General features: G+C 35.5%; 1 protein-coding gene across 7 annotated transcripts in view; it reads left to right on the top strand.

The window, feature by feature from the left end:
- TBL1XR1 (TBL1X/Y related 1) overlaps positions 1 to 18,285 on the top strand; it is a 184,182-nt gene that overhangs the window by 79,928 nt on the left and 85,969 nt on the right. For 5 of the 7 annotated variants that reach the window (XM_057500107.1, XM_057500088.1, XM_057500102.1 and 2 more), the window contains one exon: positions 11,558 to 11,625. The gene's annotated coding sequence lies outside the window, so the exon portion shown is untranslated. The remainder of the gene's footprint in view (positions 1 to 11,557; positions 11,626 to 18,285) is intronic. The other 2 variants (XM_057500112.1, XM_057500096.1) reach the window with 1 other exon arrangement.

Genomic DNA, 18,285 nt, shown 5'->3' with positions numbered 1-18,285 from the left:
TTTTTCTCTATCCTCTGTCTTGAAAAAGTCTGAAGCTCTTTGATGTTAATTTCATAAGAATACTTATATGAAAAACAATTTGAACAGACACTGGGCAACAATTATAAACATTTCTCTGCTTTAGCATATCCTCTTTTGCATTTGATAACTTTTATGATGGCCTCATAATATTATAATGCTAAATATTTAAATAAACCTGTTATTTATAATGCCTAATATCTGTCCTAGAAATTATAGCTTTATAATACACAGGAGATGTAGGCAAGAAAAGATATTTCAGAGAAAAAAACTTTGTGAATATGGATGTTCTAGGCATAGCTTCCAACACTAAGTTGGCAACATCAGGATAAAGCACATCTTCGGATTTGAGTGCCTGCATTCAAAGCATAGAGCAGGCAGCAGCTTCCTGAGTATATTGCCAGCTCTTCAACTGAAATACAAACCATTTCTTACCATCCTACTGCAACCCTAGGGCACCACCTTCTTCCTTCCCCCACTAGTGAGACTCCTCACCCTACTCAGATTTTCTTTTTTCATAGTACTTACTACCTTCTACATAACACTTAATTGTAAATTATGCTGAATCTAAATTTTGCCAGGGTCCGGATCTTTATTTACTGATATACTTTAAAAAGTTTTGTTCCACTGTTGGTAAAGGGCTAACTTAATATTACAGCTTCTACTAGAGAGGCTAATGAAGCTTTTCTTTCCCTTCTTTCTCCCCTCCTCTTCTCTCCCCCCGCTCTTTTTTCTCCCCACAGTTTTTTTGTTGTTGTTGCTGAGTAAATCATGTAGTTAATAAAACAACAACAACAACAACACAACCCTACCATTGAATTTGGCTTAGAAACAAATATAGGCTTTAAATGACATTGCTTCCTGGCCTCCTGAAGGACAGTCTGGCTTTCTTCTCTGTATTTTTTTGAGGAACTATTGAATATATCACTAATGGAGAGAATTCATTTATTTTTGCAGATCCTTTGTTGTTGATAGAAATGTTAGGTTGCTTTGATATCAGAGAACTCAGAAAAGATAAAGTTGACATGTTGTTTAAAATGTAATTCTATCTATAGATAGTTTCACTGACTTGTTTTAAAAAATTACAAATACAACTTGTTTCCCTTCTATATTTGTGAATTATGATTTAGATGGTTAGAAAATGTGAAAACATCTTTTGCAATAACATTGTAGGCCACATTGTAGAAATTATTTTTTTATCCAGTTGTCCTTAATCACGTCAGAAAGCTAAGATGCAGGCTCATTTTTTCTATTTAAATTATGCATAACAACTCATTTCTTCTTACCCATTAGTTGATAAACATTAGCTGGAATTGGCAAAATTTATGGCCAGTGTTTTTTCTTGCTTCTATTTGCTCTACCTAAGAGGTTTCGTTTCCAGGACTAACTCTGTTTCTTCCATGTCTTTATTGTTTTTGTTTGTTTTAATACTTCTCATTGTTATTTTTATAATTTCATGGTAAGTCATAAACAGTTTTTCGCTTAGAACCTGAATTTTCTATCTGTCAATACTATGCTTCTTGTAACCCTGTGTGACTTCTTAAGCTGTATAAGCAGTTACAATAAACGTATTTGTGAGCGTCAGTTCTGTGTGACAACATCTTTGGGAATTTAATAGGATTGGTGCACTCTTGTTTTTATAGTGTTGATTTTTTATTTTTGTTTCTTTATAATATGCTGAATTCTGTGTCATACTTGCTGTCAACCTATCTGATACACTCTCTCTACAGAGTGTAGTACTACATAATAGCTTCATTTTTATAGATGAGGATGTGCTCAGGGATATAGGCTGTGATGTGAAAGAACTGAGTTTTCACCTTTGTTATTGCCCTTCTATCTCTACTGTCTTTTAAGTGTCTGAAGATGGCAAGGAAATAACTGAATTTTTAATACTCTCGCTTTTCTGATGGATCCCCATTTTTATATGTAATGTCACATTAGATACTGTGTTTGCATGCCTTAAAAAATTTCCTTCCAGTAGAATGGTTATAAAGTTTTAGTGGAGCATGCTTGAATAATTTTTACTTAGTCTGTTACTTTATTTGATTAAAAATAAAAATACCCTTATTTCTAATCTAGAAGTTTTATGCTCCATCCTGGATTGGTAGAATTTTGGGTGATCTTGGGAATTCCTAAGACTACGTTGCTTCAGGGCTGACGTAGTATTGCCTGTTTCCCCTTTTGTATGTGTGTGAATAAAGCTTTATTGGAAAGAGTAATACCCACTCATTTATGTATGTGGCTGCTTAGCTGTTTAATAACAGAGGTGAGTAGTTAGGACACAGACCATGTGGCCTGCAAAACCAAAAAATACTTTCTGGTCATAGTTTGTCAATCCCTAGACCATTGCATAGCAACGACTGAAAAGCAAGGTGGAAGAGCTGTAGTATTCATGTAGCCTCAGTAGTGCTTCATTATAACTTGGGTGGTGGTCAGGGAGAGGAGTAATGTTTTGCATTTGAAATACTTAAGAAAAGTGGTCTTTTTTTCATGACCTATGGGGCTAAAGGGTGAGGGAGAGAAAGAGAGAGACACTCTACATCTGTGTTTGTGTGTCCTAAGTAGATCAGGCAGAGAACATAGCTTATATTTGTGGGTTTAAATGTTTAATTTTAAATTTGGTGAGAAAGTTAAATTGAAAGGAGTTTGCCAAACCAACATCAGTGGAGAATTTGGCATTTTTTTAGAATTATGAATATATCACTTATTTTATACTTAGGATGAACTGTGTCAAAAGACAGGGTAGCCTTGATTTCTTTAAAAAAAGTTAATTTTGACAGCCATTTTGATAGAAACATGGCAATTAAGTAAACGATTTGTTTTAACTTACTGAAGGCAAAGCATTTGTTACTGTCTAGATTATACCAATTTTAAAAATACTAAGTCAAAGCAGCCATTTTTAAGTTTTTTCGTATGAAACTATGTGAGGAAATACTCTTATAAAGACACATGAGTGACTGTCAAATCTCTTAAGTTGTAGGTAGAAATAAAACATTTTAAAACTCTGAATCTAACAACTAATTTAATGTAAATATATTTTTTCTCTTTGTGTCCAAACTACTTTAGAATGACAGTTTTCATTTTAGTAGTTATCTACTGGCATGTTCTTATTTTAAAAAAAAAAAATTGAGCTTCTTGCTTTCTATTACAAAGTGAAGTTGAAGACAGTTCTGAAGTGGGAGAGGCTCTGCCATAGGGAGATAGATGGTCACGTGTGTACATTTTGTCACTGTGTGGGGCCACACTAGTCAGGACAACTGATGTTTGAGCACACTCCAATTCTATTATAATTTAGAAGTTTTAACAATAATCTTTTTTTTCAGTGGTTATGCTATTATATTAACTCATAGAAGACACACTATAACCGGCCTCTGCAGTCCCAGTAGCCTGCAGTGCAGCAGAGTACGTGTGGGCGGCCTTTGTCCCGTACTGGCGTGCAGTCAAGGGAGCAGGGGGCACTGATGCCCAGGTCGGGCTCTGTAGGCCAAGCTGTTCCCGTGGTTTGGAATGGAGCTGAGCCTCTCAAAAGAAAGGGCCCCTGTTTACTTACATATATTATTTAAAAATGATTGCATTTGAATCCTGCGGCAGGCACTGTTTAGCATTTCATACATATTAAGTTATTAAAAGTCTCATAACTTTGCAGATGAGAAAGCTGAGGCACTGGGAGGTTATTAGATCATCTAGCACACTGAATTTCAGAGCCAGGGAGTCAAGTCCAAACTGTGGCCTCACAGTTTAAGCTCTTCAGCTGCTGTCCTATGACATGACTTCTTTTTTTTCTAATTTGTTCTGCTGGCTTCTTAGGTCCACACAGGTGCCTCAGAGGCTACTGATGGCCCTGATACCATGCTTGAGTGCCCAATTGGAAGGACTTGGACAGGGCCCACTTGCAACCCCATGTCACATTCTATAAAAATAGCTTCCTTGCTGAATGGTGGATCCAGGTTCTGTTGGGCATTTTCATTAATCTGTATGACATTTTGCCATTATATTAAATAGGAAAAAAAAATACATTTCTGTGACTTCTATATACACTATAATTTTGTTACAAAAAGCTGAGTCTTATTTGGTCTTTATATATCTCTTTATGTAAATGTGTAGATATCAGCAATGCACCCTTTGTGCCTTTTTTTTTTTTTTTTTTTGTTTGATAACTCCTGTTTTGTGGTCTTTCCAAGGTGTCTTCAGTATTATTGTCCTTCCTTTTCTAATACATTTTGGGGAGAGAGGTTGAGTTTATCTTTTATTTCTTTTAGTTTTAAAATCAAATTAAGAAGGCTTTTAATTTGTTACTTCTGAGAACCATTCATGTTGTAATGCTAATATTTGAAAGAAGTGATCCCTCTGTGCCTCCCCCCACCTCCAATGCATTAATAATTAGAATCTGACTAGTGAAATTATCCATTCTGCTCTCTTCTGTCACCTAATGCAGTGGTTTTCAATCCCTTGTGGAATCACCTCGGGGAGCTTTTCAGTGCAGCTGTTGTGTGGGTTCCACCCTAGACCAACTGAATCTGAGTGCAGGACCCACTGTGTCACAGGTGGTTATAGTCTGGAAAGGAGTTTCTGTTTGACATGCAAAGACCCGACATCCCTGCCAGAGCTGTTCTCATTGCTGCTGGGAATGTACTGCTCAGCAGAATGATTTTTTTGTGTGTTGTCCTAGCCTAATTGGCTATTGAGGTTCTTGGTGTCTTGAACTAAATATTCAACCTTTGGGAAGAATGAGAAATTAATAAGATCTAGGAATTACGCTAGTTATTTATTTATTTTTTTCTTTTCTAATTTGTTAAGTCTCAGGGTACTCAACACCAGCCTGTGTGGTCGTAAGCAAATTTGGAGTAGGCAAACTTTGATTTTTCTTTTTCATCCTATTTTTTCTTAGATCCTTATGCTATTCCTACTATCTCCTGTCACTCCTCTACTACTTGTTTCTCTCTCCCAAACTATTAAAAAAAAAAAAAGGTTTAACCTTTACCAGATTTGAATTAAGAAAACAATGTCAGCTCTCTCATATTTCTCAGGCATTAGAAATTAAGTTACAACATTAATTTAGTAACAGCTTTTTGGAAGAGGAAAAGGAATTTGTTATAGTTACACTTTGTTGATGCACTCACTTTTTAAAAAAGTAACTGACAGTACTGTATACTTATACATTTGTATATCATTTTTCTAGTATCACAGTTAAAGTTTGAGTCTAAGCCTTTTCTCCTGTTTAGATTCTCTTTCATTTGAAAGCTAGTGAACTGGAAACTCAATGGCTAGATGTTAGTGCCTGAAAAATAAATTTGACTTTCAATAACACTTGAAACTGCCAAAATCAAACTTTAATTTTAAAAGCTCTGTGGCTTACACGTATATGGCCAATTAATATACGATAAAAGAGCCATGGACATACAATGGGGAAATGACAGCCTCTTTAACAACTGGTGTTGGCAAAACTGGACAGTTACATATAAGAGAATGAAACTGGATTATTGTCTAACCCCATACACAAAAGTAAACTTGAAATGGATCAAAGACCTGATGTAAGTCATGAAACCATAAAACTCTTAGAAGAAAACATACGCAAAAATTTCTTGAATATAAACATAAGCAACTTTTTCCTGAACACGTCTCCTTGGACAAGGAAAACAAAAGCAAAAATGAACATATGGGACTACATTGAACTAAAAAGCTTTTGTACAACAAAGCACACCAGCAGGACAAAAAGGCATCTACAGTATGGGAGAATATATTCATAAATGACACATCTGACATTCCAAAATATATAAAGAGCTCATATGTCTTAACATCCAGAAAGCAAATAACCCAATTAAAAAATGGGCAGAGGATGTGAGCAGACACTTCACCAAAGAAGAAATTCAGATGGCCAACAGGCACATGAAAAGATGCTCGACATTGCTAATTATCAGGGAAATGCAAATTAAAACCACAATGAAATACCACCTCACACCAGTTAGGATGGCCAACATAGAAAAGACAAGGAACAACAAATGCTGGCGAGGATGTGGAGAAAAGGGAACTCAACTACACTGCTGGTGGGAATGTAAGCTAGTTCAGCCATTGTGGAAAGCAGTATGGAGGTTTCTCAAAAAACTAAAAATAGAAATACCACTTGACCTGGGAATTCCACGAATTTACCCAAATAAAACAAGATCCCTGATTAAAAAGACATACACACCCCTATGTTTATTGCAGCACTATTTATAATAGCCAAGATACGGAAACAACCTAAGTGTCCATCAGTAGATGAATGGATAAAGAAGATGTCATACATATACACAATGGAATATTGTTCAGCCATAAGAAGAAAACAAATCCTACCATTTGCAACAACATGGGTGGAGCTCGAGGGTATTATGCTCTGTGAAATCAGCTAGGTGGAGAAAGAAAAGTACCAAATGATTCTACTCACTTATGGAGTATAACAACAAAGCAAAACTGAAGGAATAAAAACAGCAGCAGACTCAGACCCCCAAGAAGGGATTAGGTTACCAAAGGAGAGGGGGAGGGGGTGAGGATGGGAGGGATAAGGGGATTAGGGGGCATTATGATTAGCACATATAATGTAGGGAGGTCACAGGGAAGGCAGTATAGCACAGAGAAGACAAGTAGTGACTATAGCATCTTACTAAGCTGATGGACAGTGACTGCAGTGGGGTGTGTGAGGAGGACTTGTTAATATGGGTGAAAGTTGTAACCACAATGTTGATCATGTGAAACCTTTGTAAGATTGTGTATCAATGATACCTTAATTAAAAAACAACAAAAAAGCCTCTCTGGCTTAGTATAAGAGAGCTGTGGTTTTTATTGTCCTTAATTTCAATGCTTACTCTGACAGACAAATTTCAGGGTACTTCATAGCTTTTTGTCTTACTCCTGTACAGTAGTTTTCTTTTTTCCATAAATATAAAATTCAGCCACATGTGATGTTTCCAATGAAACTAACTCAACTGAAGTAAGACACCAGTGCATGTTTAATTATTCTTCATGTGAGTTTGTGGTCTAGAGTGTATCTTTTAGAAAATTGAGATCATAATACAAAATTTTGAATCCATTTTCTCTAAGTCACTTAAATAACAGGAAAGTGAAATTCATAGCCAGTGATGGCAAGCTGCGTTTGCTCTGACTGTTTTGCCTTTGAGTCTGATCACAGTATTAGGGATTCCTAAAGATAGCCCTGCTATTACAGGTCCTTCCCCATTTCCACTCACCTCATCTTCTGGCTGTCTAGTTATCTGTGCGCTTGATTCGGTGGGAGATGAGGATAGCCCAGGATATAATGCTTTAGAGGCTTTGATAAATGCATAGTATGTTATTAGAGATTGCCACATTGCAGAAGGCAAATGATAGTCTTTTTTTGTGTGAAATGGATCAGTGAAATTGAGAAGATTCTGTTGAAAATCTGCTTTACAAATCTATTCCCTTTTTAATTGTTCTAGTTGGAAGTAATGACTGTTTGTTATTGTACTTTCAATTATATACTAAGCAATTTAATTTGCACTTCATCTCTGACTTTACCTTTGCCCAGTTCTTTAATGCTAATCTTTCTAAGCAGAATGATTATTGTAGGATTGTTACTTTTTTCTCCTGTTTCTTCATATGATTTTCCCAAATTCTCCAATTTAAAAAATTAATTTGTAACTTCTATTTTTTAAGGATACAAGGTACACTTTATTGTTTGGCAGCTAGGTTCTAGATTAGATTATGTTGCTACTTTAAGTTAGAAGCAAATTTTTGTTCGGTTCATACCTTTTCCTAGGGAAAGGCCCCATAAGACATTAGCTTTTCAAAGAGATCTATAAACAAATAAATTTACTTCTAGAGACTGCAGGGTTGTATTTTTGAGTATCAGTCAAAATACATTGTTGTGCTGTATTATAGGATCTCTGTGTCTCAAAACAAATACTCATTATGGGTAGGTAGTAGATCTGAGAGAATGTCTGTTGAGTCAGCAGTGTCTGTTTCTGTGCTGAAAGCTAGTTCCAAAATTAATAGTTCATTTAATATAGGTAAAGTGTTCTAAAGTAAAGACTCTGAAAGCAAACATTTTTGTTTGGAAACAAAACCAAAACCCTCAAGCATTTATTTCATCACAAAAAGTAAAACGAATGGTTTTAGTTTATGTAGTACATAAAGTAGTTGATAGTTTTATGCTAATTTTTATAATGTGATTGATCACATGCTCTTTTTTTTAATGGCAAAAGATCAACCTTTATTATAGGCCACTTCCTGGAAGTGATACTAAAACTATTTGTTACAGCCAGGCTCTCCTAAGCATTTTTTAAATAAAAATAAGTTCTCTTACCAGTATGTGACTTGTTTGTGCTGTAATCCAGACTCTATTGTGTTTTATTTTCAAGTATGTATATCTCTTCCTACACACACAGATATTATAACATTTCATCAACATACATGTTTTACAAACTGCATATGTTCAATCTGCTGTCCTTAGTTCTGTGGTGGGCAAGCTTAACAAATCAGTCCCTTAAGTCTGACAGAGAAGGTGTGATAAAGAATAAGATGTTACACGGTTGTGGTAAGGGAGGTTCATATTTGTCTCTTCAGATAGTAGAGTGAATAGACAGGGAGGAAAGTGATTTGTACCGAACCTTGAAAGAAGAGATTGGCTAGGTGTGTGGGCAGAACCATAGTAGAAGGACACTGTGGCAGAGGAATGAGCAATGTCATGGCAGCACAGAGTGCAGAGAACAGAGGCAGGCGATGTGCTGTGTTGGGAGTAGAGGAAGCTGAGCAAGTGAGATTATAAAGGCAGGGTTAAAGGATACACATGCTTTTGTTTTTTGGACAACTTGAATTCCTGTAGCACACATACCTTTAATATACGTTCTGTCAGATTATTTTACATACACCTTAGGTTTTTTAATTCTTTTGTAGAATGTGTAACTATGTCCTTTAAAATTCAGGTACTTTATAAGATGAAGAATTAGGTGGTATGCTTTATATATGCTCTGCACAATGGTCAGCACATAGGTAAATGAGTTGACTGGGAAAACATCTAATACAGAAACCAAAATATGGCCCTGCGAATGTTTTTTGGAAATTCGTCACTTTTTCAGATCGTATGTGTAAATGGATGGATCTGTTGACACACTGTTTTCCATAGATTTATTTACCCTTTAAACCCCAGACTCACGTATTTAATGACTTAAATATTTATTAAATCACTTGTGGCCTTTTCCCTTTAGGAGCTATAGTCTAATGGGAAAATCCTAAATGAGTGAATAAAGAAAACAAAGGTGGAAAAAATGTCATTTGAGAAAACTGAGATTAGAACCAGCTGTGAGCATGATGAAAGACTCACTGCCCACAGAAGAGTAAGAGAAGAGAATGAGGGAGAGGAGATAGAAGGGTAGCACCTGAAACCATTGATTTCATATTTTCCAAATGTGTATGTGTCAGTTTGTGTGTGCTGTGTGTGTACACACCCCAGCAGTGAAAACAAGTATGCATTGGGGTACGGTGTTCTATTACTCTGTGTTCATTTAGGTTCAAAAATTAAATTTATTAATATTTAGTAGAGGGGTTCAAATTTGCCACTGCATTTGGCCCTGCCCTCAGTCCTGTTCCACAGGGAACGTAACAGTGTTCAGCAGAGTGGGAGCTCACAGAGCAGCAGAGGCAGCCCTGTTCTTCGTCCCATTTCTGGGAACTGACATGCATTTGAGTTTACCTACTGTAAGTTGACTTGTGTTTGAATATGTAGATTTATGGGTTATATTATACAGTTTTAACCACATCTCACAAAACAGACTAGTAACTTAAAGATTCCTACAAAGACACTGAATATAAGAATCCTGAAGAATAGGAATCAAGAAAATGATAGATCTGATACTTCAACTGCTAGACTGAGCTTTTACTTACCATGATATAATCATTTTAAAGGAAGACTGAAAATATTAGAGATTATCAAGATATGTGACATATAGGCATACATTCACTGTTGATACTAGTGAACCTTCATCTGAGGGTAAATTTTTCTTGAGATATTAGTTAATAGTGATATAAAACCATCATGATTAGGAAGACATTTAAAAGTTAATCTAGAATGTTGTAAACAAGATTGTGGCACTGTAAATGAATAAATTATTTATCTTTGTTCTTCGGTTTTATGTGTTTTTGAGTGTATGTAATTCAGTAGCACATGCTAATGATTTATAAAATGAATGTATGCCAAAACTTTTTTCTGCTAAGGGTGGTCTGCTGGTTTTGGGATAGCAAGTAGATATTAATAGCTCAAAAATTCATGAAAACTTTATTGTAAAATAATTGATGTTCATAACAGGTAACCCTGAGGTAAACAGAGCCTAACAGTAATCCACTTTTTTGTTTGGGCTCAGTCATGACGGTTTCCCCAGGGAGAAAATCTGCCCTTTACTTTGTGTCTCCTGCCAAAAAGCCCTGGGGCTCACCTCCCTTATCTGAAAGCACCAGAGGCTGGTGGTATCCTGCGCACTGTTATAACCAGCTGTATACTTCCAGTAAGAATGTGGTGTGTTTCATAAATGTTACTTTAATTCTTAGATCTCCTTATAACTTAACTACCTGAAAGTTGTATGGTAGCATTGAAGTTACTTAGAGTGGCCATGGAGTTGTCCATCAGCACAAATGAAAGTTCCAATCAGTTAAAGAAGAAATCAAAGGGGGAGAGTACTTCAAGGTATTAAATTTTTCTGTAGTTATTCCATGTATTTGCTTAATTATCTTTTTAGTGTTTACTGACTTACTCTTTGGTATGTGAGGGAAAGTTCCTTTGTTCCACTGAGGCATCCATCAGCTTGTGCTGTTCTAGAAAATTGTACTGTAGCACATCGTGGAACCTGCACTGGTCAGTGTTCTGCCTGAGGGCCACCACTCTAGCCCAGGTGTGTGGACAGAAAAAAACCTAGTATGTTTACACAAATGTTAATGGAAATAATGTGGTGTGATTTGGCAATTTATAAGACCAGGTAAACTGTAAATGAAAATTCTGATGAGACTAAAGTTTAATAATTTTGATTGAAATTATTTCAAAACCTATCATGTATATTTCTCTTTACTGTTAAACAATATATAGCATGTAAGTTTATGCCTTTTAAAAAAAATTTTATTAAATGTACATCACTCTGTTTCAACAGTCCCGCAGCCCCTCCCCCCATACTATTCTTTAGGCTCATGATCATAAATTGTGAACAAACGATACTGGATCCTAGTTCAGTAATAATTGCATGAGTTTAGTTGAATGAGAGTGAGTGCACCCTTTGTGCAAATTCATCTCTTTGAGTTTTATTTGGTTCATTGCATTAAACAATTAGGAATGTTGTAAAGATTCAGTGCCTGCCACATTTAAACATTCAAAACTTGTTCATGTTGTATATAAATATGAGTGTCTGGGGGAAGAAGGGTATTCACTGGTGGGAACCTTAAAGACATAAATAAGATATATTTCATATATGTAAAATTTGGTAATGGAAATCTTTTTAACTGAATTTGTTTTAGGGCATACTGAATATTTTATTTTCCTTTTTCTCAGCTTCAGCAACTGTGATTGGCGGTACCGGCTATTCAGTTGTACATCCCCACATCAATGCACTGCCAATGGTAAGAATTCTTCCCACTCCAAATGTCAGTGTTTTAATTGCTCTTTTTAACTCTTGGATTTTTAAGAATCTATTACAGTGAAAGTTTCTTACAGTTCAACAAAATACACATGTGTTCCCAGGACAAAGAAATATTTAAAAAATATGTATTAATTTAAGGTACTTAATGTAATTTTTGATTAGTTGAAGAAAAGTCAAACCCTTAGTTTGAAGATTTCTATTTTCTGTAGATTTTGTAAGCTCTTGGCTAGGGTTATCAGGATGAGAATTACTATATGGTGATGATCTTGTATTTTAACAAGTGGGCTATATTTTGTGAATAGAATTTTCTTGTTAAGTTATAGTGGCAGTAATAATAGCTCTTGTGGTTTCTCCATCATCTTAGGAAAATAGTCTGTTTCTGCATATTGCATTTATCTGAATACTTATAGTTAATGGACCGTTAAATGGCTAAAATTCTGTTTTTCATTTTATAATTTTAAGAATTTTCAGAAGAGCCATTCTTGCCTATTGAAAAAGTTCATTTACAAGCATTTCTCTGTAGAATGAAAATCTGTCATCTGTTAAACAGCAGGAAGACCACTGCATTCTGCAGAGTTGGGATTACCTCTTTACTACATGTATCTTAGATGACTTTTGGCAAGTACTCTTTTAAAATTAGATGACAGAATTGAACTAAATTTCTCAAGTTCCATCTGATTCTCCCTTACAAAAAGAAATTCCGTAACCTAAATGGTATTTGCTTTGTATTTTGGGGATCAGCAACTAGCAGGAGGATTTTGGTTTTTTTTTCCCCCAAGAATTCATTACTTTAGCAACAATATACCTTCTTTTTCAAAATGTTTTCTGTAGTGCATTATCAAAAGCTTTAATTATTTTTACTTAAATCTTTAATAAATAGTAAATCAGGTAGCTATAGAAACTGATGAAGGTTTATAGAATTTAGTGGTAAGTGGTAGATTCATCAGTCTGAAATGAAACTATAAAAAATTAACCAGGATAAGTGGGTGAGATAAGTTATCTGTGAAAATATTCCTAGGAAAGGATTCATTTTAAAGATGGGCTTGTCAGGATATTGGTAACAGGAAGATTTCCTCTAAGTATCTTCTGAATTCTCATTGGTGGAAAAAAGACCTCTCCACCCCTTTCTTCTTCTTCCCCCCACTTCTGCCTCCCTTTCCTCTCCCTTCTCTCTCTCTCTCTCTCTCTCTCTCTCCCTCCCTCCCCTCCACACCCCCTGTCTCTCTCAGCAGTTAACGGGGAATTTGGGGGAAAGTAAGGATTTTTTGTGTGTGGCTTTGCTTAGCCCACCAGGTGATGTGCATCTTCATTAATTCATCACACAGCTGCTGGTTCCTTTAGGGTCCTCGGGTGACTCATTAAACATCATCGCATCTGCCGTTTTCCTCAGGAGTACTACGGAGTCTCCCATGTAAGCAGCAGCCCTGTGGTAAATCAGCTTTGGCACTTGTTGAGTCTGCCCTTGGCTGTTTGTTTGAAGTTCACTTTTGAAACCTGTTGGTTTTCTTGGTGTTGGAGTCTTACTAGTTGTGCCCTGTCTCCCCTGAGAATCCCTTGCACAGATCTGTTGGATACTTGGGGTGCAGTGCTGGGCAGCTGGCTCTCTTTTCTAGGTACCTGTCCTCATGTGAATTCTTAATGTGCCATTCACCTGGACTGCATGGTGGTTTTTGTCTGTCTGTTTTTTGGAACATCTCATAAATTGTATTGTAAATCTGATTATCTCAAACACAATTGCCAATTTTGTTGAAAATCCCTGAAATCATTTTTAAGTCATGAACACAGAAATTTATGTTCATTTATGTTAGTGTTAGTTAGCCTAGGTACAAGTTATTTTAACTCTAATTGCACCTAATATCATGATGTACACTTATTTTCCTAAATAAATATTTCATACTGCTTTTTCTAATTATCTCATTGCATTAATAGAACTATTCAAAAGGTGTATATTTCTTTTTTAAAATTGATACAGTCTTTTTTTTAGTTTCAAGTAAACAAAGTAGTTCAACAGTTACCCATATTATTATATCCTCACCCCAACTAGTACAGCTACTATCTCTCAACGTAGGAAGATGTTACAGAATCATTGGCTATGTTCTCCATGCTGAACCCTGTGACCAACATACATTATGATTGAGAATTTTTGTGCCCCTTTATCCTCCTCCCCAATGGTAACCACCAGTCCCTTCTCATTGTCTATGAATTACTGCTGTTTTGTTCATTCTATTTTGCTTTGTATTTATATTCCACAAATAAGTGAAGTTGTATGGTTGTTTGTATTTCTCTGCCTGGCTTATTTCATTGAGCATAATAGACTCCAGATCCTTCCATGTTGTTGCAAATAGGCGGATTTCTTTTCTTTTCATGACTGAATAATATTCCATTTTGTATACATGCCACATCTTCTTTATACCTTCATCTATTGGTGGACACTTAGATTGCTTCTGTGTCTTGGCTATTGTAAATAATGCAGTGATAAACATAGGGGTGCATATATCCTTTTGAATCAGGGATTTTGTTGTCTTTGGGTAAGTTCCTATAAGTGGAATTCCTGGGTCACAGGGAATTTCTGTTTTTAGAGTTCTTTGAAGAACCTCCTTACTGCTTTACATAGTGGCTGTACCAATTGACATTCCCACCAATAGTGTAAGAGGGTTCCCATTCTCCACATTCTCGCCAACATTTGTTGTTATTTATCTTTTGGCTGTTGTCCATCCTAACTGATGTGAGGTAATAGCTCACTGTGGTTTTAATTTGTTTTTCTTTGATGATTAGCGATATGGAGCATCTTTTCATGTGCGTGTTGACCATCTGAATTTCTTTGGAGAAGTGTTGGTTCAGATCCTCTGCCCATTTTTTAATTGGGTTATTTGCTTTTTGTTTGTTGAGGTGCATGAGCTCTTTGTATATTTTGGATGTCAACCCTTTATTGGATCTGTCATTTATGAATATATTCCCCCATACTGTAGGATGCCTTTTTGTTCTATTGATGGTGTCCTTTGCTGTACAGAAGCTTTTCAGCTTGATAAAGTCCCACCTGTTCATTTTCTATTTGGTTTCCTTTGCCTGAGAAGATGTGTCAAGGAAAAATTTGCTCATGTTTATATTCAAGAGATTTTTTGCTATGTTTTCTTTTTAAGAGTTTTATAGGTTTCATGTCTCACATTCAGGCCTTTTGTCTATTTCATATTTACTTTTGTGTGTAAAGTTAGACAATAATCCAGTTTCATTCTCTTACATGTAGCTGTCCAGTTTGCCAACACCAGTTTTGAAGAGGCTGTCTTTTCCCCATTGTATATACATGGCTCCTTTATCATATATTAATTGGCCATATATGTGTGGATTTATATCTGGGCTCTCTATTCTGTTCCATTGATGTGTGGGTCTGTTCTTAATACCAGTACCGATTGTTTTGATTACTGTGGCTTTGTAGTAGTGCTTGAAGTCAGGGAGTGTAATCCCCCCAGCTTCATTCTTTCTCAGGTTTGCTTTGGCTATTCGGGGTCTTTTGTGTCTTCCATATGAATTTTAGAGCTATTTGTTTTAGTTCATTGAAAAGTGCTGTTGGAATTCTAATAGGAATTGAATCTGATGCATTGAATCTATAAATTGCTTTGTACAGGATGGTCATTTTCACAATCTGAATTCTTCCCATCCATGGACACATGATAGATTTCCACTTGCTTGTGTCTTCTTTAATTTCTCTCATGAGTGTCTTAGAGTTTTCAGAATATAGGTCTTCAACCTCTTTGGTTAGGTTTATTCCTAGATATTTTATTCTTTTTGATGCAATTATAGATGAAGTTGTTTTCCTGATTTCACTTTGTGTTAGTTCATTGTTAGTATATAAGAGTGCAACAGATTTCTGTGATTAATTTTATGCCCTGCGATGTTGCTGATTCCAGTTACTAGTTCTAATAGTATTTTGGTGGAATTTTAGGGTTTTCTATGTATAATATCATGTCATCTGCAAAGAGTGACATGTTTAAATTCTTCCTTATGAGTTTAGATTCTTTTTATTTCTTTGAGTTTGTGCTGTGGCTAGGACCTCAAGTACTGTGTTCAATAAAAATGGTGACAGTGGACATACTTGTCTTGTTCCTGATCTTAGAGAAAAAACTTTCAGCTTTTCATCGTGAAGTATGATGTTAACTGTGGGCTTGTCATATATGGCTTTTATTATGTTTGAGGTATGTACACTCAGGGCCCATTTTGTTGAAAGTTTTTATGATGGATACATGTTGAATTTTATCAAATGCTTTTTCAGCATCTATTAAGGTGATCCATATGTGGTTTTTATCCTTTTAATGTGGTCTATGATACTGATTGATTTACAGATATTACGCCAGTCTTGCATCCTTGGAATAAATCCCACATGGTCATGATGGATGATCCTTTTGATGTATTTTTTTAATTGAAATATCATTGACAGACACTCTTATGTTGGTTTCAATATACAACACAGTGGTCTAACAGTTACCCCTATTGTTGAATCCTCACCCACTCTGTTGTGCCTATATACTTTTTTAAATTAGAAATTCAGTTTCATTGCTGGTAATTGGTGTGTTCAGATTTTCTGTTCTCCCTGTGTCAGTCTTAGAAGGTTCTATTTTTCTAAGAATCTGTCTATTTCTTCTAGGTTGTCCAGTATAATTTTTCATAGTATTCTGTAATAATTCTTTGTATTTCTGTGGTATCTGTTCTGACTGTTCCTTCTTTGATTCTGATCTTGTTTGTGTACTCTCTCTTTTTTTCTTGGTAAGTCTGCCTAGGGGTTTATCTGTTTTATTTATTTTTTCAAAGAACCAGCTCTTAGTTTCATTTTTTCTTTTGTTTTACTCTCTGTATTATTATTTCTCCTCTGATCTTTATTATGTCCCTCCTTCTACTAACTTTGGTCTTCATTTGTTCTTCTTTTTCTAGTTATTTATTGTGAGTTTAGACTTTTTATTTGGGATTGTTCTAGTTTTTTGAGGTAGGCCTCTATTACTGTGTACATCACTCTTAGAACTTCCTTCCAGCATCCCATAGATTTTGGGTTGTTGAGTTTTGTTTTCATTTATTTCCAAGTATTGCTTTATTTCAGTCATTGATTCATTGATTATTTAGAAGTATGTGTTTAGCCTCAGTGTGTTTTCAGGCTTTTTGTTTTCTTTATGTAATTTATTTCTAGTTTCATATCATTATGGCCTGAGAAGCTGCTTGAAACAATTTCAGTCTTTTTAAATTTATTGAGGCTCTTTTTGTGGGCTAATATGATGTGATCTGTTCTGGAGAATGTATGTACACTTGAGAAAAATGTGTATCCTGCTGCCTTTGGGTGGAGTGTTCTGTAGATGTCTCTGTTAAATCCACCTGATATAATGTATTGTTCAGTGCCTCTGTTTCCTTACTTATTTTCTGTCTGGTTGATCTGTTAATGTGAGTGGTGTGTTAAAGTCTCCTACAGTGCATGTATTCTAATCTATTTCCCTCTTTAATTCTGCTAGTATTTGTTTTACATATGTAGGTGCTTCTATATTGGGTGAGTAGATATTTATAATGGTTATATCCTCTTGTTGGACTGACCCCTTCATCATCATGTAATGTTCTTTGTCTCTTGTTACTTTGTTTGTTTTGAAATCTGTTTTGTCTGATAGAAGTACTGCAACTCCTGCTTTTTTCTCCCTCTTATTTGCATGAAATACCTTTTTCCATCCCTTCACTTTTAGTCTGTATAGGGTTCTGATTTCTACATTCTTGTGAACACTTGTTATTTCTTTGGGTCATTTTTTTGGGATGTGGGGTCGGGTGAGCAATAGAGGGTATTCTAACGGATGTGAGGTGATGATAATTTTCTAAATATTAGAAAGTTATCTGTTTAATTTGTTTTTCTCATCTGCTCATAATAGGTTTTTACAGAAACCCCACAAAATGCATACATTATATTTGGTTGATATTTAAACTTTATAATTCTACCTTTTTATTATATTTTTTCCCATTTTATTTGTCCTATGAGATTTCCTCATTCAGTATTTCATTGATTGCATCCCTGTAGTAAATGCCTCTCATTCCTTTGTAATTTTTGTAAAATGGTAGATCTAAAAGCTTAATCTAATTTAGGTTTTACTTGCTTTAATTTGTGTGTGGGGTGGGTGGAGTTAGAATGGGAGAGTATTTCCTAAGGTGGTACTAAGTACCTACCCCATGAACAGTGTGTATTTTGTTCTCTCTCTCTCTCTGATACTAGGTGACAGCTGATGACCATTTCCTAGATCCATTATCTTCATGAGTGTGTACAAAATACCCTACCTGTATCAGTTTTATTGATTTATTATCTATAATGTTTCTATAATGAGAAACTTCCCTCATCTGATATTTGGTTACTCTGTGGCACAGTTTGCACAAGAAAGGCATACTAAATACTCGATTCTTTCTTTCATCTACCAATTTTCAAAGCAATGAGTTGTTTCCTGGAGTCCTTGAAAAGTAGACCAGTGATAATGTTTTTAAAAGTGTCTTTGTGACCTTGTGGATATATGTTTTTGATCTGTTTATTGCACTGTAGTTCTTATTCTTATTCTTATGGTTGCTCAGCTTGTCTTGGCCAAAGCAGCCTTTTTAAGTTGACATCTGAGTTGTTTTCACAGGACTCAGGTGA

This window comes from Manis pentadactyla, chromosome 1 (genome assembly GCF_030020395.1).
Source record: "Manis pentadactyla isolate mManPen7 chromosome 1, mManPen7.hap1, whole genome shotgun sequence".
NCBI lineage: Eukaryota > Metazoa > Chordata > Mammalia > Pholidota > Manidae > Manis > Manis pentadactyla.
Note: the sequence above shows the minus strand (reverse complement) of the source record. Positions and strands in the feature narration are given on the sequence as shown.